The following is a 22,764-nucleotide window of genomic DNA, read 5'->3' as shown; positions in this document are numbered from 1 at the left end:
CAGAAGGTGAAAGAAAAAGACAGAAAAGAGAGTAAGAAGGAAGAAGAGAAATATGGGAAAAAAGAGACAAAGGGAGGAAGCTGGGGTGAAAAAAGATCCTGCAGAAGTGAGGTAAAGAGACAGGAAGTGTAGGGTGGTGGAAGAGGCATGAGGTGGATGCAAGATTAAGCAACCTTTCTTTTCCCCAACTTTGGCATTCAGCGGTGCTGGCTCCTAAGCAAAACTTAGCCCCCCCTCCCCTCTCTTTTTTCAAATTAAGCACTATCTTCATCCCAGAACTCTGCTAAACTAGCAGCCACTGAGCCTTTCAAAATGTGCAACTTTTCTCAATAAATAAATAAATAAATTAATTAAGGGTACATCTCAATAATCTGAGTCGGCTTGTTTTTGTATGTCAGTGGCTTGCAGTGATGCTTCACTGCGGGACAATAAAGAATTTTCATGTAATTGGTCCTGTGTATAAAATGTTTAGCCAGAGCCAAAATAATGTGGAATGTATATTTTTCACTATCTCATAATGCGAAGAATTAATGACTTTTCAAAATAAAATATTAACTACATTTATGCTGAGGAAGCAGAGAATTTCTTACAAATATTTCACAACAGAATAATATAGAAACGCACTAAATATTAACATGAAAATGCATAATAAGTTAAACATTAGAAAATGTTCCTTTATTTAAAGTGTAAACATGGAAAATGTTGTATATTTTCTAAAGAAGCTTTCATTTCTATCATTTTCCACATACCAGGTCGCACTATTCTTGTATTCTACTCTTTGCCCTTTAAGAAAATAAAGGCTTTTCATAGAATAGTGATTTAACGTAATAACCGAACACTAGGGCTTGACTTCTTGTGAAAGGTGCAGTTTCCTGAAAAATGTATTCCTTCTGTCCTCACGCCATGACTACACTCTATTTAGATTGTATTCTTTGCCACATACACATCATGAATACGCGTATTAATGAAAAGAAAATGCTTGCTGCAACTTACATTTTGTGATCAAAACAGGACATACCAGATATTAAATGTTTTATTTCATAGAATAGCGCATTGTTATTAGATGGGACACCAGACCGCTAACAGAGCAGGCTTGTAAAAGGTTCTCATGAGAACCTTCACAGATGTAACTTTTTGTAATACGTTGTAGCCATCTCTCACTGACTTCATGCTGACATGAACGTTTACTGTGGAAATGGAGGACGAAGACGATGGACCATCGAAAGATGTCTCACCATTGGACGCCAATGTCCCAGTCAACTGTTTTTGCAACATGTTTAGCTGATTTCTGTATAGTACTAGCTAGAGGTGCACTCACCTCATCTTGAGGCATTCAATGCATCCTTACCCTGCCATGCCCCTTAGCACGTTGCTGTGCTAGCCCGAATTGCCATAAGCTACTGCTTACAGTGATTTCTTTGTTTTCCTCACACTTTGTGATGTGATTATCTGTTTTTATGCTGATCGTAGCTACTACTGGGATTCTCTCTTTCTCACCTGCATAGACAGTTGCTACTGCAATTGTCTGGAGAACTCGGCTGAGTCTCCACAAGTACCCTTTATGGGGAGCTCAATTTTTTCCTTAGTAAGCAGACTTTGCTCCAAAATCTACCTGCTCTTTTCCAGAAGGCCCTCTTTATGGGTTCTTGTTTGGATAGGATAGGTCCTTTAGTTTAGAATAGGGACTATACACTGCATGGAACACGCTGTTTTTATTTGTCTATGCTTTTTCTAACCTGCCTTATTTCTTTTTATATCTGTAATCGTTTAGCCACTCATTTGAATAAAAAGAACAAAAATAGTGACTAGTCTACTAATAAGAGGAAATAAACTTTTGAAACATCACCAAACCTCTCTTTATTAACTAAAAATCAAATGCAATTATTAATGTCTTTGTAGTGTAGAGCTCTATTCTAAAATGGTGGCAAAGATTCATCGACCTAGAAAAGCGCGGATCTTCTAGGTTCTCTAAGTAAGTTTTAAAGTGACATTATTTGGGGACATTTTTGTAATATTTCCTCGCTTGTAAATCTATCCTGTAAAATGTATTGAATGGTCGCTAGATTTGTACAATCATTCTTTCAGTCTGTGAATCTTTAACGTCTGCTTCTTTACCATGTCAGCATCTTCCATCTCATGCCCCAGAGCTTTTGGTTGTCCAAGCCTTTGCAGGAAGAGGAAGTGAGGCCGGAATGCGTTTGTCCTTTGTCTACCTCTATGGAACAGTCTCCTCATAATGTGTAGGAATATCACAAATCCTGTCAGAGAGGGCTACTAAACTCTCAACTACTTTTAATGGACAATAAACTAGATATCCTTTATGGAGGCTACACACTTTACAATACCTCACCAAATAAAGTACAATATTGCATAGCATACCACAATGTAAGATAGCGTAGCATATTGTAATGTAGTATAGCATAACGTCACGTAACATAACAGACCTGCCAACTCACACAGTGTCACACGATTACGGCTTTCTTAACACGGCGAGGAGCTGAAATCACACGGTGGCAGGCAAGGCGAGCTGGAAACCACTGCAGAGTGTTGATTTCCAGCTCGTCTTTTGAGGCTGCAAGCAGGCAATGTTCATTAACACCTTCCATGCTGATAACGGCCCCCGGCCGTCATGGCACACAGTGCTCGTGTGCTGATGACGGCTGGGGCCGTCATGGCCACGTCCGCGATCGGAATGTGCCGCACAGGAGTGGAATTCTAGTCGCGGGCAAGGGGTTAAGGGTGTGAGAACACCCCAGGACATCACCAGCAGCCTCAACAATCCTTTGCTCCGGCTGTTTTTGGTGGAAGGCAGAGGTCGGTGTGGGCAGAAGACGGGGCATAAGGCCCTCTCGGGAAGTTTGCTGCCTAAAGCCCCACCCAGGGCCACACCCCCTCCTTACATGGACGATTTTGTTCTGAAGTTGGCAGGTCTGACATAACATGGTATACCATATCATAACATAACATATCATAACATAACGTACTACATTGGATGTAAGCCTCGCTAAAGTGCAAATAAATACATCAGAAGTATTCACAATAATCTGGAAAGGTTTGATACCAAATAAACTGACCACTAGTATTTAAAGAGTGTGAACTCTGATAGGTTCACATATAGTACGACTTAAATATGAGCAGAAATATTTTTAAAAGCCCACAAAATTGTTAAAAGTATTGCGGAATTCGGAAAACGGTTTACATTTCTTAACAAGCATTTGCAATGCAATAGGTCTCGCAGCATTTAAGTTTGAATTACTGGCATTGTAAATGACAATGCTTTGCATAATTTTTGTTTTTTGGTGTCCGTGTGTGCATGGCAGTGGTGGTGTCTGTGTGTGCATGGCAGTGGTGGTGTCTGTGTGTGCATGGCAGTGGTGGTGTCCGTGTGTGTATGGGAGGGGTGGTGTCCGTGTGTGTATGGGAGGGATGGTGTCTGTGTGTACATGGCAAAGGTGGTGTCCGTGTGTGTGTACGGCAATGGTGGTGTCCGTGCATGCATGGCAGTGGTGGTTTCCCTGTGTGTATGGCAGTGGTGGTGTCCGTGTGTGCATGGCAGTGGTGGTGTCTGTGTGTGTATGGCAGTGGTGGTGTCTGTGTATGTGTATGGCAGTGGTGGTTTCCCTGTGTGTATGGCAGTGGTGGTGTCCCTGTGTGCATGGCAGTGATGGTGTCCGTGTGTGCATGACAGTGATGGTGTCCGTGTGTGTATGGCAGTGGTGCTACGTATATAAGTGTGCTTGGCCTGTGGCCATAGATTAGACTAAGGGTGTGATCAGAGTGTGTGAGTGTTTTGTTTGAGGGGGCAAGTGTGCGTTTCTGTGAGTAGAAAGTGAAGTACGCAGTGTTGTGAATAGGCATGAACATTCGTTCATTTGAAAATACATTTTAAGCCTTGCAGGCATGATTCATCAGCCATGAGCTAAATAAGGCAATCAGTAACGAAGTGCCTTTTCAGCCATTTTATCAAATTGGCAAAATCGGATATTTGAGATCAATAACTTTAATTGAACTCCGATGGCCCATTTTTGATGGATTTGGTGGTTTCTCTGTGAAAGTGAGCACCACTACCATGAAACTGTGTGTGTGTGTGTGTGTGTGTGCGCGTGCATGTGTGTGCACACGCATGTGTGTGTGCCCATGTGTGTGTGTGTGTGTGGGGGTCTGTGTGTACATGTGCGTATGTGTGCGTGAGAATGGATGCACACAAAAGTACTGGTAAAAAGATCACGTTATTGTTAATGGGCTATGAAGGGGGGCAGCGTGGTGCCGTGGGGTATTGTGGCTTGATGAATAAGCTTGTGCCGCACAGACGTTTGCGAAGGACACACTCATGTGCACTCCTACAAGGTGCTCAAAGAAAAATAAATAGTTTGCTGATGTGAGCCATGGAAGGATACAAGTCATCAACTGAATATGAAGATAAAAAAGCCATGCTGCAGGGGCGGGACAAACCCAATAGTGATGAAAGCCAACAAAACAAAAAAACAAGCCATTGTAATAGACATTGGTGAGACCTATTTGCATTACCAAAGCTTGTTTAATATATGTCCTCCTACTGCAAAACAATTAAAAACTGAAAAAAGTATGGTAGATATATGTAACCACTACGTTTCCTGCTGATGCAAAAGCGAGGGCTACTGCATGTTTCTGCCCTAGGATTCTACTTACTAAATAGTGCATTCTGGGACTTGTAGTCTCAATGTGGTTCAATAGACAATAGCACCTGAAAAAACAATTAATTGCAAAAGGAAAGGGCGAAGACTATAAATGCTGAGGCACTGAGTCACAGAAAACAAAGCAGCAGCGACTCTTCAGATGTGGGTACGGGGCACAATGAGGTACGGGTTGTTCTGTAGATCTAAAACAATATGGACTCCCAATCAGAACAGTAAAGTGAGACCGTTTCCTTTAGAAATGTGTAGAGTATGATTTTCATTCAAAGTGAAAATATTTACACCAGAAAGTGCAGCCGCAATCAAACATGTCGGAAGGTTTAAAGCTATGTCGGCACACGGAAACGACAGGACACGTAAACAAGAAAAACAGAAGACGGAAAGAATCCACGGACGGAATACACGGAGGACAGAGAAATCAGCAGCAGCATCCTAAATGCCCCCGGAAGTCCGCCGCGGCCGCCCCGGAAGTCAGGCACGGTCGCCTGTGACGGGGGCGGGGCCACGTCCAGACCGGAAGAGGAGGCAGGCGGAGTCGATGCGTCTCGCGGCCCGGGGCTCCTGTGAGCGGTGTGGAGACCCGGGGCCGCGCTAGCAGGAGGTTGGGCGCCGCGTGCTGAGAGAAGAGTCCCCGACATTGCCCAGGTAAGTTTCAAAAGGCTGGGGGGGCTTGGTGCACTTGTGTGTGTGTGTGCGTGTATGCTCGTGTGTGTATGCGACGGTGACGGAGTGGGAGGGGGGGGACCTCGGTGCACTTGTGTGTGTGTGTGTGCGCGCGCGCGCGTGTGTATGTGTCAGGGGGGTGTCTCTGTATGTATGTATGTATGTATGTGCGTGCATGGGCGCTTGTGTGTGTGTATGTGCATGCGTGTGTGGTGCTTGCGCTTCCCAGGAGACAGCGCCTGGCCACAGCGCGCGTTCCCGTTTCAAATCCACTCCAAGGATGCGCGCGGCCGAAACTGTCTCCTGGGAAGCACACTCGCTAACAAAAGATCTCTAGCGGAGACACAGCGCTGACGCGCTGTGTTCGCTACGAGACCTAAAAAGGGTCCCCAATTTCATTACAAGGCTACCCTTATGCATAAATCCTTTTAATCAAAGGTCGGTCCCCAATTCTTTAACATTAGTGTAGTCTTGGGTGAAAATTTCACTAAGAAAAGTTGCAAAACATGGGGCTCTTTGGATACTAGATGGAAGTGTGCAGAAAATCATCTACATTTTCAGTGATTATCCAATACTTGGGATCCACAGACGGAGTAAGCATGGCAACTAGTTAGACGGGGAGTCTTGTAGACCAGGCATGGACACCCAGCGCCCTTTCTGGGACTCTGCTCTTCCGAGGAGCTCCACAGTGTTTGTAACGTTTGGCATCTTTGTTTCTTGTGACGTGTTATATGCAGTTGTTAGTCACCTGACTCCCCTAAAAAAGGAGAAGGGGAATGACATGGGAATACTGATGATACAGCATCGACATCTGAGGGTATTGTGGGCCCGATGCACAAAGGTAAACTTACATGTTTGCGTAAGTTTACAATTTTTTCCTATTCACAACGATATTTTACGAGTAGTATCTTTACGACAGCAGAGCATCCACCCTCATCGCGGAGCCTTTGCTCATAAAAAGACAGGACTGCCCATTCCTATTATATTACGGAAAGGTGTCCTGGCTTCCCTTACTCACAACAGTTGCTTTTGACAGTACCCATCCTAACGTTCCACCAGACTGCAGACTTGTGGATTCTTAGCAACATTCACAGTAAATCCATAAATTACTATGACAATCAGCCTTGCACTGACACTTCTGACTTTTCAACAAGAACTAAAGCCACTTTGTCCGAGTATTGCTCGTTTTAGGCTATTAATTAGCTGATGTCACTGATTGCTAATCTTTTTGATTGTGGTTGCACTGTACGTGTCATTGTTCATTCAAAGTTCCATTGGTCGTAGGCAATGCTTGTGGCATAAAAATTTATAATATAAACTGAGAGATCATGCAGACGCTCGAGAAATGCAAAGCCAGAAACAACTGGAGTCTGTTCAGGAGGGGAGTGGTGAAGAACGTAGGGCTTCCCAGGGATGCCAGGCAGGCTTTCATTTAAGGAGGTACCAACAAAATGTATTTGCCATTAAATACAACTACATTTTTCATTCCATTTAATTTATCTAAGTCCCATTTGTCAAATGAAGCTTCAAATGTGAATGTCCACAAATTTCTAACTAAGCAAAAAGAAATTGACCTATTCTGATCCCAGCTCATCCTTACTTGCAGCTAATTTAAGTCAAGAAATGGCACTCGGTTCTCCCTCTTTCCAATAAATAGGTCCCAGATAGGCTTGAGCAATTCCGACTCCCCAAACACAATGTCCGCAAGAGGGACTCAGCAAAAATCAGCGCTATTCCCCAACTTCTTTAATAACTATATCAATCCCCCTCAGAATCACCCACAGACCTCAACACAACACCCATCTGCTTAATTCAATTACTAAGAACCAAACACATGATGCAACCACTCTTAGTACTCGTCTTTCTAAAGGAAACCATCTGGTTCCAAAGTCGCTGACCATCAACACTGATCGAGCAGAAGTCCTTCTTATAGGGCCGAAAAGTCACCTCATGAAATATGCCATACTATAAGAAGCGACGCCAGGATCACACCCTAATCTAAGGCAATACCACTACCACTGCCAGAAACCCAAAGAGGAAAAAGAACCAGGGGCACAAAACTACTTTTTCTATATTGGGTAACCACATAATGACAAATTCAAAATGGAAGCAACAGTGTCACTATAGCAAAGTCACTCACTGGAGTAAAACCAGTTCATGAAGTTTACTCCATCTAGGGTTAAGCAAACCCAATCACTAGAAAGCAAAGAACGATATACAAGACAGAGAGATAATAGTATCGATCAAATGCACGCTCACAACCGTTTCCCCAAGATAATAACGGAAGACAACAGGAGGATCCGGAAAAGAATTCAGAGATGTAGTAGTCATCCATGAGAACTTGTACGGCAATGCGACAACTCCCATGAAGAACAAAATGTACCCTTACGCCTCCGCTTAACCACATCGTCATGGTGGAACCTCTCAACTGCAAGAAAGCAGCCCTAGGGAAGAAAGCGTTTCAATAGTAGATTAGAGAATTTCAAACACCTCCACAGTCCCACTGGGTTGACCCAACCCTGCTAGGCTTCCCAAAACTCCAAGAAACTCACCACTTTGCGTACATACATGACCACATGACCACCAAATGGACTGCTCCGTATACAAGCAAAAAATGAAAATGATTGCTGTACAAAGAGTGTAAAAACACAAACAAGAAGGTGAGTTGTCCTACCTCTTTTTCTGCAGACTCTGCGTCTTTTGAACATAGGGCCACAGCTCCAAGGCGAGCGGCAGAAGCAGCACCCGCGGCCTGGGCCCGCTATGGACAATCCGGCACACCGCTTTCTCCGCCAGGCTTAGGCTCGAAGACTCACTTTCCAGGGGCACGGATGGCATTGTTCCTCAGTTATACCCTACTGGCAGCATATCCCTTGAAATCCAGGACTGGCCTTCCGGCACGCTTTCAATTTGCCATCATCCTTGGCAATTTCTCTTTGCTCTTGACATATATGATGTGGAAGTTCGAATAAAGATCGTGACCCGTATTGTTTTTGTGGTATATGAGGCAAGCAGTATTTTTCAAGCATGAGCAGTACACGACATGCTCTTTTCGTTTTAATTGACTAAGTTATGTAAAAAGGTTCCTGAGCTTCTAAGTAAGCATCCGAGGTACTTTGTGAAAGTGGGAATTTGCTGGGTTTTTGTCTTAAATCCTGCTCTGTAGTGACATACCGTCTCCCCACTGTGCTCTCAAGGTGGTGCCTTCCAGCTCCTCTTGGCTGCTGAAGCCAGGATGGATCTGTCCAGTTAGGACCCACACATCCCTTTAGAAGGCATCTTCTTAAGGGCCAGCCTTACCACAATGGATGGGCAACCCTGTACGCTGGCCCGATTCTAGAAGATTCCACCAAGCAGGAACACCGGTCCTACCAGACTGTATCCTCGTCATCGGAAGCCTTGAACAAATCCTACAACATGGGGGCTTCTGGAATGTTCTCTCATGGAAGCTTCTGGAATGTTCTCTCATGGAAGCTTCTGGAATGTTCTCTTTACTTCCCTGATCTTTTTGCAAATGAACCTCTGCAGCTCTGGGGGGCTTCTAAGAAGACCCCGGTTCCCCCCGCCAGTAAAGCTGCTCCGAATGATGTCTGTCTGGACGCCTGGACGTTCTAACTCCAAGAGGCCACTACATTGGCATGCCGGCGCTACAAAAATATAATGCACTAAAGAAACACAAAAATATATATTGTTTGCAAAAGATCAAACGAATTCGGATAGCTGCGAATGTCGTTTGAAGGATCCTTGGGGATGCTCGGCTCTGCCACACGCGGGCTCCATGCTGTCCCGCGCTCCAGGGGCCCGTGTTTGGCCGCTCGGGCCGTCCCTGCGGTGCACCCCTTCCGGTGCGCGGTCCTTCCAGGCCCACCTGACAGGTGTGCACGCCGGCCCGACCCCCGCCTCAGCAGGAGCGAGCGAGCTCTCCTTAATGCCGCTGAGCGGGCCTAATCCCCTCTCATCCTTCAAACGTCTGGTATCAGCACATTGATAAAGCGGATGTTTTTGTCAAGGAGGCCATATGGTGTCATTAAAAGGGAGCTTTGATGTCATTCGACTTAATGAGTGTTTATTTCTACCCACCAAAGAGTAATTCTAGTGTGCACTACAGTTCTGCATTACACGTTTAACCTTTGTAGTACTAGATCTACACCCAAACGCAGCACCATATGCAGCTGACAGGTGAACAGTCAACATATGCGAAGTGCCTTCTCCCGTACAACACCGCGTGTCGCCGACTATTTAATAACTTTTCATCCGTGTGAGCTAGAAACAGTTCTATTTGTTAAAATCGGTAAGTTATTCAGATGATGAACGGTGTGGCAAATCCATAATTACGCGAAAAACGCTGAATAATTCCAGTGGCCCTGGCAATAAGGCACGCGCAGAAGGGATGTTTTTGCACTCTCTAGTTTTCTCGGTTTCTTTATGTTGCTTATTTATATAGCACCTACGGCTTCCCTAAGATCCCTTCTAAGCAACGAAGACAACAAAATATACAACATAATTCATTTAAAGTATATGATTAGATATAATACACGATTTATGTCTAATTTGTGTCTTTTCAGGGTCAATTACTGGCATAGGTAGCTTCTAGTTATCACGATTTATATGTGTGCGATTTGGTTATTGAGTACGATTTGGTCCAGAGGAAACGTAGCAACATTCACTTAATAAACATTTGATAATGCTAAATGTTTTCTAATTTTTAATGTCCATTCAGTGCAAACCCTCCTCCCCTTCCCCCCACACTCAGCGCCTTGAGACTCTCACGGGTGAGTAGAACGCTTCACAAACTCCTGATTGATTGACATTCATACGAGTTTACCCCTTGTGGTTAGTAGGTACGAATTCAGTGTCTTAGTCACTCACACACTCTAGCTTGGCCTTGGGAGCTTGAGCTCCACTTCAGGATGAGACCCACGGTGATGGAAGAAATGCACTCAAAATATTTGGAGATCAAAGGGCAGATGTATCAAGGTAATTTTTAGTCGCAAGCGCTGCGATTCCCAAAAAAGCAGCGTTTGCGACAAAAAATTCGCTAAATGGTATGTATTAGGGAAATCGCATCGCAAAACTAAGGAATCGTAAAATTTGCGATTCCTTAATTTTGCGTAAGCATTTAAGGAATCGCAAATTGAGATGCCTTCAATGCTATGGAACAAGCATGTCATTTTTGCTAATCCTCCTTAAGAAATCGCAAATTACCACCAACTTAAAGTTGGTAGTAATTTGTGATTTCTTTCACAAATGCACTTTTTTGGCATTTATGAAGGTGCCATATGGCGCACATACATGCCCTTAGGGCATGTATGTGCGCCATATGCGCAGACATGTTCATTTCAGGGGTGCATCAGGGTGTCCTTATGACACCCTTGCACCCTTGAAATTATTCTCAATTTGCGATTATCAAATTGCAAATCGCAAATTGAGAATAACTTCCCATTCATTCCTATGGGCCTCCTGGCCCATAGAAATGAATGGGAAATGAATCCCTAATTGCGATTCGCAATTTGATAATCGCAATTAAGGAATTTTAAGAAATCGCAAAAAAATTGCGATTTTCTACATACATCCCTATTTGCAAATCTCAAATAGCGATTTCCAAAAAATCACTATTTTAGATTTGCAAATCAGGATGTTGATACATCTGTCCCTTTGTCCTTTCAATGGCAGGAATAAACGCATTTCCAATCAGGGAATAGAAATGGAACGCCTCCCCAGCTGGGAGTCCAGCACAAGGGATTTCTTATTTAGTCTGTAAGCATTATTTTCTTTAATGAGTTTCTCCTACTGCGGTTACGACATTCTTTCCTGCAACAATAGGCGCGCCATGCGCGCTATCACTTTCCAAGCAGCCCGGTACAATGACGGCTACTTCTTTGAAATGAAATTGGTCTCTCATGTACAAGAGTTTGAGCTTTTGGCAGCATTGTAAATGGCAATACCTTTTATTTATGTGTTATCAAAACAGATAAATAAAAGGCATTGTCATTTACAACGCCAATAGCTTAAACTCTCGTAAATTCGAGACCTATTGCATTGCAAATGCGTGTTTCCTGATATTACCATAAACACTACCTGCAACAACAACAACAAATGCAGTCTCCCATACCTCGCAAAACACCTGTGTGGCTTCACAAGTTCAAAACTGCCTTGATTTTCAAATGTGGTTTTAAATCCGATTTGGTCATGGTGGCCACATTTATTTTGGTGGCCGGACCTATTTTCTGTCCCATTCTGACCCTGTTGTCAGTATTAGTGTCCTTAGGTGACACTTAGGTTGTAACGACCTCATATTTCACTTTGAGGTCTAGTTAAAGGATTGGACTAACTCTCCTTTGTGGGAGCGACCACCTACCTAGGATGCCTTAAAAGTCTTCTACTTGTTAGCCATAAAGAGCTCACAATTCAGTTATCCAAATTCTTGAATCGGTGGTTCATCAATAAATAAAAAGAAACTTACATTTAATGATCTTTTTCCTTGTTAATGATTATATTAGTTGGTAGAGCCCTGTTCCAAGCAGATAATCGACACACGGAATAGACACTGTATGTGTTTCCTTTAGGTATGTGTTGCCAGAAGCTTTCTTCTTTAGAAGTCGCACATAGTAAGGCAGAGTTTCAGAACTTAAAGCCAGATTAAGAGTCCACAACTAGTGTGACCCGCCATGTCTGCCAAACTGAAGGTCTGCCTGCCCTATTTAGAATCAGACAGATCCTCAAGTTTCCAATTGCAGAGCACTTTCTGGGCCTGCAGTAGCAAACCCTACCCTGATGGCTCAATGGAATTGGGACAGTCAGTGTAGATACACTAAAACGTCTTCCCTATTTACACTGGATGGTCTGATATATTTGTTGTCTGTTCTGGAGCACTAGGGGACTCCTAGCAGTCCCGAACAGGCAAAAAAATAGAAACCTTATCCCCTCACCTTGGAACAAAACTCCTAGGATAATATTGTAGGAAGGTGGAATCTGACTGCATGGTTGCCCCCACTTTTTTCCTGGTGTTTTGAAGGTTTTTGACTTAGTTTGGCTGGGATCCTGCTATTCAGGGCCCCATCCTATCTGTTCCTCTCTAAATTGATTGCATGTACATTAGGTACACTCCAGATTGGTTACTGGGCTACCCTTGTGAGTCTCTAGTATATGGTACCTTAGATACTAAGGGCATGGGTACCCCAAAGGCCTACCAGGGGCTGAAGCATGTATTATGCCACCCCTGGGAATCCTTCAAAAATGAAACCACGGGGCTGCTACTGCAGCCTGGGTAAGGTGGTGGATACACCCCTTACCAAGATATAGGTTACCTATATCTACCTTTAATCACTGACACATATAAACCTATAAGTAACTCTTTTGGCAGGCCTTATCAGTCCTGATGGCAGAGTGCTTGGTTTTGTGTGATAGGGTGTCCATGCATGAGCAGGACCCCTCTGCAGCTTTCGGAATCTATTCTCTGTAGCTGTTCTGTGATGCAGCCAGACCATATACTCTTAAGTGCATTATAATCTCTCGGTTAATGCTAACTTTGGAATGGCTGCATGGAAACATGTCGTGTTTGGTGTCAAACACTTTGGAATCCTACACCAGCCCCCACACCCCCACCAGTTCTGGAGGTGGGGGTAGAATTCTACCCTTCGAGAGGGAGAGACATGTACACACTGACCTAACCGGTAATAGTTTAAAAGAGCCCCAGCATCACAAAATGGATGCTGCAGCCACAGACACGGGTCTGACCTCCTGCTGCTGGATGAAACTCCGGCAGGGGAGGCCTGGACAATAGGTTTCCGGTCACAGGGAGGTGTAACCACCTCCCAGACAGGTTTTAGTGTATTGGGGCTGGGTGGGTGCATTCAGAGAATGCTTTTCAGACAGTGCTGGGGGGCACATTTGGTGTCCCTGTGTATATCCCAGTTCAAACCGGTTGCAGGGGCACTCAGCCCCTGCTCTGGTGCGAAACTGGACAAAGGGAATGGGTGTAACCACCACTCTTACCAGACCCTCCCATAGGTGGGTCCCCAGAGTATGTCCAACCTCCTTTCTTAGTATAAGTATGGGACCTCAGTTCTTACGACTTTATATTATATCTGGACGAAACTCTGCAACATATATCCTGGAACTTCGACATTCTACACGACTAGAAGACGGAAGAATCTCCCTTGGGCTCAAGGAGTGACTTCCCTGTTCAAACAGGCACCAAAGAAGCATCTTGCCGTTCTGCATTTCCAAGGCTCCTGCAGGAACCCAAGGTATTTGCGACTCAGGACACCAACTTCCAGACTTCTCAGAGGCCGACACGAGATCCCAGTAAAGCTGAGACCCGCAGCCCTCACGAGTGACGTGGGACCAGAACTCCAGGACACTGTGCACATTTGCTAGTGCATCCACTTCCCGAGCTTTCCTGAAGTTGTGCACTGGGGTACTTGTAGCCCCAAGCACCATCTGCACTGAAGATTGTGGGCCTACACTCCACAAGTGTTCTGTGAGCCCGCTTCTAGCATTTCTGCTTGAGGTCCCTTTGTGATCCCTGGTCCACCGACTGGTGGGTCCCCACGAAGGTAACTCTTTTTTTCCTTTGGCTTCTCTGGTTGCTCCAGACGTGCCCTGACTCCCCACCAAGGAGTGAGTCCATCCGACCTTGCTGGTCTGCACCGAAGCCAATCTCTGCTTTCTGCGTGGGTTGCTGTTGCCAAGGCATGTTGGGTCCAATCCGGAAACTGACACTGCAGCACTCGACATCCTTCGTGGGACTGCTCGAATCCAGGACTTGGTCATTGTCAACACCTCCTGGTCCTCGTGGCTGAAGAGCCAAGCTTCACCTTCTTCACCTGAAATCACCTGACATCGGTGGGCATATGCTCATCACCTTCCTGGTCACTGGAAAGTGACCCAGACTCTCTCCTCTCTGATTTCAGGTTCTTCACATCTCTGATCCACCCTTGGATCCACACGGACGCCTTCCACTTAGTCGCCAGCAGCACTTTTGCAGCAAATCACCATTGAAATCAACGACGAGACCCGACATCAAAAGACACCTAAGCACCCGGCTTCCCTGGGTGAGGTAACTCGAGTACTCCTGTGCTCCCGTGGGTGTTGACTCTAGAACCTCCTAGTTCTGAAGGGGTTTGCTCCAAGTCCTCTTCGAACTGTCCTTAATCTTTAAAATTTCAACCGCAACTTTCCCCTTAGAAGTTAATGGTGATTTGCGGCTGTGTTTAGACACTGCACACGCCCCCGTGGGTCTCCTGTGTCACTACTTAGCGTGGTTCCTGGTGGCCCCAGCAGTTCTAAAGGCTCTAGGCCTTGTATCTATGTCAGTTGTGGTTCTTATACCACTTTCTTAATATATGGTTTGGTACGCCCCTAAGTCAACGTATATTGTGCTAATTTACTGTGTGCAAATTAAGTTTAGTGAATGTACTTTTGCCTCTAGCCTCATAAAAAGACTGGAGGGATGTGTTTAGAATAAATACATATATTTTATATATATACCTGGTGTGGTTCTCCTTTCATTTGGTCATTCATGAGATCATAGACTGGTAAAACAAGCTGCTTTACATTTCTCCAGGACTTAGCCTGAAGGCTGCTCTCCACAGCTACCACTAGGATAGCTTTCTATATAGGTTGTCTTTAAACCTACCATCAATAAGGGTTGTTTGGACTGGTGCAAGGTGCCCACTAGAATAGTGGACAGCATATGCCAGGCCAACTTCTCACAAATATGTTTTATTTTTTAAAAACAAGCTACCAGTTTGGGAGTTTGTTTATGGAAAACAAAAATGCTTAGTGAGCGTCTACCTGAAAAATAGTGGCTGTTCACCAACCTTTAAGAGCCTTCAGAAGAGCTGCTGTGAAAGGAGCTCATCTAAGGGCACATGGATCTCCACAGGACCTATTAATATGGCCGGGCGGTAGCCCAGCCAGTATGGCAGAGAAAGACCACCGCCATTCTGACAGACAGACATCCGTCACAGTTTAAATCAGGCTCTTAGTCACTTCAGTTTGAAAAGTTGAAAAGTACCGGGCTAAAGTTAGTCCCTTTGAGTTAGTGGTCACATGTAATGGGACAGACCTCATCACGTGACTGATATGTCTTATTTGAAACAAAATTACTTTATTTATGTAATAAAGTCCTCATTCAGAGTTTGGTGAGTAGTAAACATCCTGTAATTTCTGGATAAAGTTCTAAATGCTGTGAACAATCCACCAGCTGAATTTTCTCCACAATAATATCGAAATTGTGGTGAAAATGGGTCTTTTGGCCTCTACTGTGTCTTTAAAGTTTCATCTTGAACTGCACATGCAATCACATTACAAGGTGCAACTGGTACACCATTCAAAGTACTGGTTCAGTTATATTTGTAAAGTATGGTCACAAAGCTTCTTCGAGACAGAGAAAGCCACTGCCAAAATCGCATTCATATGTATCCAGGACAAGAGAAGCTGCTTCTGCTGCAGGCAGATTTGTGGTGGCTGTGTGTGCAGTAAGAACTAGTTTGCCTCATCAACAAACCCATAATGTAAAGTAGGATGGCACAGTGTAATCATCCACAAAATGTCATGGCACTGTAGAGATAGTATTCAAAATATGTCCTTTATTATATTTCTTCAGCAAAAGAAGGATAAAATCCATCCAAGAAGTTTCGCTCCAATTACTCCAGGAACTTCACCAGGGCTTTGCTTAATATATTGCGAGTGCTTGCATAGATTATTTAACCTGATCGTCCATCTGGAATTTATAGTCTGAAGGTTCTTTTCAGTAATTCATCGGTCAAATTCGGTAACTTCCGGTTAATACCAAAGTAAATGAACAACTGTTCAATATCCTGATGCGTATCTCGTGTGTCCATAGTTATAAATGAAGTCGGCGAACACTTGCCTGATATTATTCTAAGCCCTGATGAAGTTCCAGGAGTAATTAGAAAGAAACGCATTAGCTGGATTTTATCCTTCTTTTACTGAAGAACTATAATAAAGGACATATTTTGAATACACATTTTATTTTCACTATTCTCTGGTGCACCTTCCCATGTGCTATAATCTTTGATCTGCTGAACAGTGGCAGGTGCTGGAGAAGTTGTGCACAGAACATTACACGTTATGCAAACTACGATTGAGGTGCTGTTGTTCTAGTCTGCCATTGTGGAGAAGTGTGGCTCAGGGGTTAGAGGCGGCAGACCTGGAGCTTGAGTTCGGCCCTGGACCAGGGTTCAATTCCCCGCCTCGGCGGGTCTTGGGCTCAATAATTCCACGGACTCGTTAATTCTCGCTCTGGTGCCTTCTCGACTCACGGGTTCACACTCTGCGACTCTGGGCAATAGCTTGCTTAATCTCCACATCGGCCCCTCGCGGTGGGATGCCTGGCTTTCACCTTGTGGATACCCTGCCAGGGTTATCTCACAGGGGAATACCAGGACGGGTTCCCTAAGCAAGCGCGGAGATGCCCCAGGGTAAGTCATGCCCTATATAAGCTTCATACATTTACATTGTTTCTGTTTGTTGTTTCCTAACTTGTAAAAGGATGCCTGATGAAGAGACACAAAACCTTAGGCAGTATGTATTAGAAGGATTCAACTGTTGCTACCTATTGAAGAGATCAGTCTTTAAGCCTTAACCGAACCTTAATAAACTGGATTTAATACACAGGTCTAGAGGAAATGTGTTGAAAGTCTGGAAACTGAAAAATCTGTCATCAAAGGTTTCTGTCTTTTTTTTTAAATGTATTTTATTATACAGGTACAGTACAGTACAGAACAACTTTCCATCAAATATTCGCCATGTATCATACTTTCACAATCCCTCAGTGAAATCTTTTTGTTACAAAGCATTCTTATAAGTCTTGTGGTTACACAGCTTTTGAGTAAGCATGGGCGGAAAATCCGTTACGCTCGTGGATTTTGCGGATTTTCGGTAAATTCGCAATCCGCGAACGCTCGCGAATTTACTGAAAATCCGCAAATTCGCACGCAGCGGATTTTTTTTCTTGGTGATACAATTTTGCGGCGTGCGGTGTAAGTTCACAATTGCGAACATGTAGGTGCGGCGGGCAGCAACAATCTTGCACTCGCGAAATTACAAAAATTGCAATTCTGCACAAGAAATCCACTAGCAAGCAGCATAGACCTTCTGAAAATGATGATTTTTATCAGAATAACTCCTCAGGTTGACATTTGCCTGCACTTTTTTGGATTTGAGGCCTTTTGACTTTCTTTGGATCACTTTTGGATTAGAAATCAACTTTCACAAGTAAGCTTGTTTGGGGCATTACAGTTGCTGTAATGCTGTTCTGCAAAAAAACGAGTTTTGCAAAAGTGAAAGCATTCAGCAGGTGCAAAAGTTCAAACTCATCATTAGTAACCATTCCCTGTAGTGCTTCCTGACTGGGGCCCCTCCAGAGTTCAGTTGCTAGTTGCAACAATTGTATGACCCTGCTCTGACCCTCACAACAGGCTCATAGAATAGCTACAAGTAGGCCACAAAGGTCCTGGAAAAAAAAATTGCACTGCAACAGAAAGCAAATTACAGATAAGGAAGCAGGTGCCAGACTGGAATTTTAAAACAGTGACACATTAATAAATCAACCCCAAATTAATTCATGTCAGTTGAAGCAGAGCAGGTGTGCTTGCTTTTCCCCCCCATAATCTACAGTGATGATGAACCAGAGGGTGGCATTGATCTACCAGAGGGTGGCATGGGTGAAACAGAGGGTGGCAGGGGTGAAACAGAGGGTGCTGGGAACCTGTGATGATGAACCAGACGTAGAAACAACATAATCGCGACCGTTGCGAGCCGACATGTAAGTTCGCAATTGCGAACTGGTACAAAACCCTCGCGAACTGGCAGAAATCCTTGCGAACACAAAAAAACCCCCCGCAAATTCCCAGTTCAGTTGCTAGTTGCAACAATTGTATGACCCTGCTCTGACCCTCACAGCAGGCTCATAGAATAGCTACAAGTAGGCCACAAAGGTCCTGGAAAAAAAATTGCACTGCAACAGAAAGCAAATTACAGATAAGGAAGCAGGTGCCAGACTGGAATTTTAAAACAGTGACACATTAATAAATCAACCCCAAATTAATTCATGTCAGTTGAAGCAGGGAAGGCGTGCTTGCTTTTTCCCCCCATAATCTACAGTGATGATGAACCAGAGGGTGGCATTGATGTACCAGAGGGTGGCATGGGTGAAACAGAGGGTGGCAGGGGTGAAACAGAGGGTGCTGGGAACCTGTGATGATGAACCAGACGTAGAAACAACATAATCGCGACCGTTGCGAGCCGACATGTAAGTTCGCAATTGCGAACTGGTACAAAACCCTCGCGAACTGGCAAAAATCCTTGCGAACACAAAAAAAAATCCGCAAATTCGTGAGAATTTGCGGATTTTGCGGATTGCGAGTTCGCAAATTCACAAAATTCGCGAACGCCAGATTCACAAAATTCGCCCATGCTTACTTTTGAGCCAACAATCCAATTTGGGCAGGCAGCGACTTGCACCAGTTACCAAATCGTACCACCTTGGTGACCAGTTTATCCCATTGCCAACGTGCCCATTTCCCTGCACTGACTTTACCGTTTCCTCATAAGCGATGTCCCATCACCACTTCCGCTGTCTTGACCCTCTGCCATCTCCTCATTACTCTGATCTGCTACCCCCACATGCGCTTCCGTACCCTCGCCAGTCTCCCCAGTCCCCCCTCTTTTAAATGTCCTATACAATCCCCAAAAATGTTTGGGCCTGCTACGCGGAGGGAGTAGTTCGCTAAAATTCTCTGTCTGTGTACAACAATATAGCATGTCATGCAACCATCTTTGCACTGTTGGTACCGGGCCCCTTATCCAGCATAGTGCCACTACCCTTTTTGCTATTAAGAGTCCCATATATAAAAGTCTGCGTTCAGCTTTAGGCAGCAGTTTGGTAAATCCCAATAATGCCAGCGCAGGATCCGGAGCTAGCTCCATTTCCACTATTCTCCCCAGTTCCCTGAAGACCTCTTCCCAATATTTCAGTATTCCGGGGCAGTACCAGGCTAGATGTATGAAATACGCTGTCTGTGCTCGGCACCGCTCACAAGTCGCCTCTTCTCTAAGTCCATTTCTACATAACCGTTCTGGTGTGTAGTATACTCTATTAAGAAATTTAAAATGAATAAGCCTGTGCTTCCCGTGAAGTGAGACTCGTCGCGTATTCGAGCAGCAGTACTGCCAAATCTTGTCGTCAATTGTTGTTTGCAAGTCCCTCTGCCAGGCCCGTCTGGCTGCTGTGCATTCATGTACCCTATGCAACATTGATAATCTATAAATATTGGCTATTAACTTATGAGGGGAGCTGGTTTTGATGACATACGTTAGCTCAGGGGTTTCCGGAGGCTCCTGCATGTCCTCTCCGAACTGCTCTAGCATAGCACGCTGCACACTATAAAACTGGAATCGCTGTAATTGTGTGGTCGCTTCTGCCCCCTCCTCTACCTGTTCCCATGTTTTTGCAACTCCTTCGTGAAAGAGGTCTCCCACGGCCCTTATAATCAGCGTTTGCAGAGCTCTAATGACTCCTCTGTCCCTACATGGAGCCAGCCAACAAGCCCACTCTATGGGCATGGACGGTGTGTATAGTAATGCTCCTGCCAGTTGTTGTAACAGGCAGTGCCAAGCATGTCTGGTAGCATTCAATGAGTCTAGGTAGCCGGTTCTACTGTCCGGATCTTTGAATATTGTCGCCGGAGGAGACTGTGGAGCAGCATACGTTTCCATACGTAGGTATGGTATTTCCGTCTCGCCGTGTATCCAAGCATGTAGATGTGAGCACTGTGCCACCCTATAATATAGTTCAAAATCCGGTGCTTCCAAGCCTCCCATACTGTATGGCAGTATAAGAACCCGCCATTTGACCCTCGCCTGCTTACCCACCCACGCTAGCTTTAGCATCAACTGTGTAAGTCTTTGAAAGAAGCCTCGTGAGAGCACTATTGGTATATTAGCGAATAGGAACAGCATCCTAGATAAAACCACCATCTTCATAATTGATATCCTCCCCGTCAGAGACAGGGGGAGCCTGCACCATGCCTCCACGTCATCCTCCAGTTTATCTATAGCCTTGCCCTTAGATCTCCCGCAATATTGTCTCTGGGTCGGTATGTAAATTAATCCCCAAGTATCGGACTGAGTCCGTGGTCCATTGTAGCGGATATTCCATCTCGAATTCTTCCGTGACCCGGGTCAGCGGGAAAACTATTGACTTGGCCCAATTAACTTTTAGGCCCGACAAGGCCCCAAAATGCACCACTTCTCGAAGCACCGCTGTCAGATTTTGTTCAGGTTGCCTCACGTACAGCAGTGTGTCGTCTGTGTATGTGGATATAACTATATTATATGCCGGAAAACTGATGACTGTGATATTCCCTCAAAGCACATGCCAGGGGCTCCGCAACCAGGGCATATAGTAGTGGCGATAGTGGGCAGCCCGGTCTCGTGCCTCTAGAGATGGTGAAGCTATCTGTGACTAAGTTACCTATATGTATCCTAGCAGTGGGTCTCTGGTAAAATGTGCCGATGAGTTGTAAAAAGACTGACCCAAACCCCATCCTTGTCAGCACCCTGCACATGAACGCCCATTGCACTGAGTCAAAAGCCTTTTCCATATCTAGAAAGACCTCCACAGCTTTTACATAGTGTCTCACATGCTGCATGATGCCAAACACAGTGCGAATGTTGTACGTGAGGTTTCTGTTCGGTATAAATCTTGCCTGTTCTGGAGCAACCAATATCTGAGAGAAGGGGGCCAAGTGATTGGCCAGGATCTTTGCGAACATTTTTGTATCCACATTTAAAACCGACAATGGACGATATGAACTACACTCTTCCGGTGGCTTCCCTGGCTTAGGGATAGCCACTAGGATCGCTTCCCTCATGGATCTCGGCAAGGTACCCTCTACACACAGATCGTCTAAGAGCGTGGCCAAAAGAGGCAGTAGGATATCTACGTAGGCCGTATAAAAATTTGCAGTTAGACCATCCGCCCCTGGTGCACTGTTGGACTTCATGCTCGCCAGGGCTTCTAAAATGCCCTATTCTATTGGTGGTAGCATTAAAAACTGTATGTGCACGTCCGAAAGGGAGGGCAATGCTGTATGTCTAAATAGTCCTGCATTTCTTCTACCATGTCCTCTGATCTTGATGCGTAAAGTTCTGCACAATGTTGTCTAAATCTATCCACGATATCGACCTCTTCCGTAAGCAAATCTCCCGCTGCAGATCTAACCAGCGTAATAAGTGTCTCCCCTCGTTTTACTTTCAGGATCTGCGCTAATATAGAGCCCAGCCGTTCCCCCTCCCCGTAGGAGCGAGCTGTAGCGTATTTACCGAGGTGTTTTATCTCAGTGCCCGCAGCCTCATGGTATTCTTCCAATAGGACCTTTATTTCCTCCTCCCGCCCTCTTTCCCCCTCCATCCCTCGCTGATCTTCCAGTTGTTTCAACTTCCGCTCTAGGCCCTCCAGTCTCTTTCGTATGGCCTTTAAGACCCCGGAATGTTTGGTCATTGCAATTCCGCGTATATCAACCTTGAATGCCTCCCAAACCGCCTGGAAACTATCTACGTTTCAACGTTAACCTCAAAAAAGGTTTCTATAGCTTCCGCTACTTCCCCCCTAAAAACCGGGTCCAGCAGGGAGTACGGCGGAAAGCGCCAGGTAAATAGTGGTATTGTTTTCTTTGGAGTAGCCAATGTCAGCAGTACCGGTGAGTGATCCAAGAGTGTGCGTGGCAGCACCTTACAGATTCGTATATTCTCAGACAACCCAGTGGAAGCCAACCAGAAATCTATTTGCATGTGTATATTGTGGTAGGCTGAGTAGTGTGTGAAGCCCCCAGGGAGCTGGTTACCTGCTCACCATACATCTTCTAGGTCTTTGCATGTCATCACTCTTTCCAACTCTCTTGCAGCAGCTGATGGTTTCCTGTGTGGGCCCGCCGATCTATCTAAACATGGATCCCTGACCATATTGAAGCCCCCGCCCCACAGAATCGATGCACCCAGTACTCTCTGTACTGTGGAAGCTAACTGCGAGAAAAATTCAGGGCAGTCATAGTTGGGACCATATGCATTAACTATAATCAAGTCCATCCCTCTGCCCCTACATCTCGAAATGACATATCGTCCATTAGGGTCCGAATCCAACAAATCTAATGTGTAAGCTGATTTGAGATTCACCCAGGTCATCACCCCTCCGGCATGTGTCGTAAACCCTGTGGTATTAATGTTCCCTAGAAGACCCTTACTTCTCAGTATCGCACTCGCTTGCGGAAGGTGTGTCTCTTGTAACAGTGCCACATCAACACTGTGCCTATGTAGGAAACTGAGCACCTTCCGAACCTTGCGATGGTCGTTAAGTCCCCTAACATTTGAAGTCAAGGCACTCAGACTGTCTACCGGT

At 45.0% G+C, this 22,764-nt stretch overlaps 1 protein-coding gene across 2 annotated transcripts in view; it reads right to left on the bottom strand.

Annotated features, from left to right (window-relative positions):
• GPSM1 (G protein signaling modulator 1) overlaps window positions 1-22,764 on the bottom strand; it is a 727,733-nt gene that overhangs the window by 519,646 nt on the left and 185,323 nt on the right. The window lies entirely within an intron of this gene.

This window comes from Lissotriton vulgaris, chromosome 5 (assembly GCF_964263255.1).
Source record: "Lissotriton vulgaris chromosome 5, aLisVul1.2, whole genome shotgun sequence".
Taxonomy (NCBI): Eukaryota; Metazoa; Chordata; class Amphibia; order Caudata; family Salamandridae; genus Lissotriton; species Lissotriton vulgaris.
This window is presented reverse-complemented; position numbering and strand designations above follow the sequence as displayed.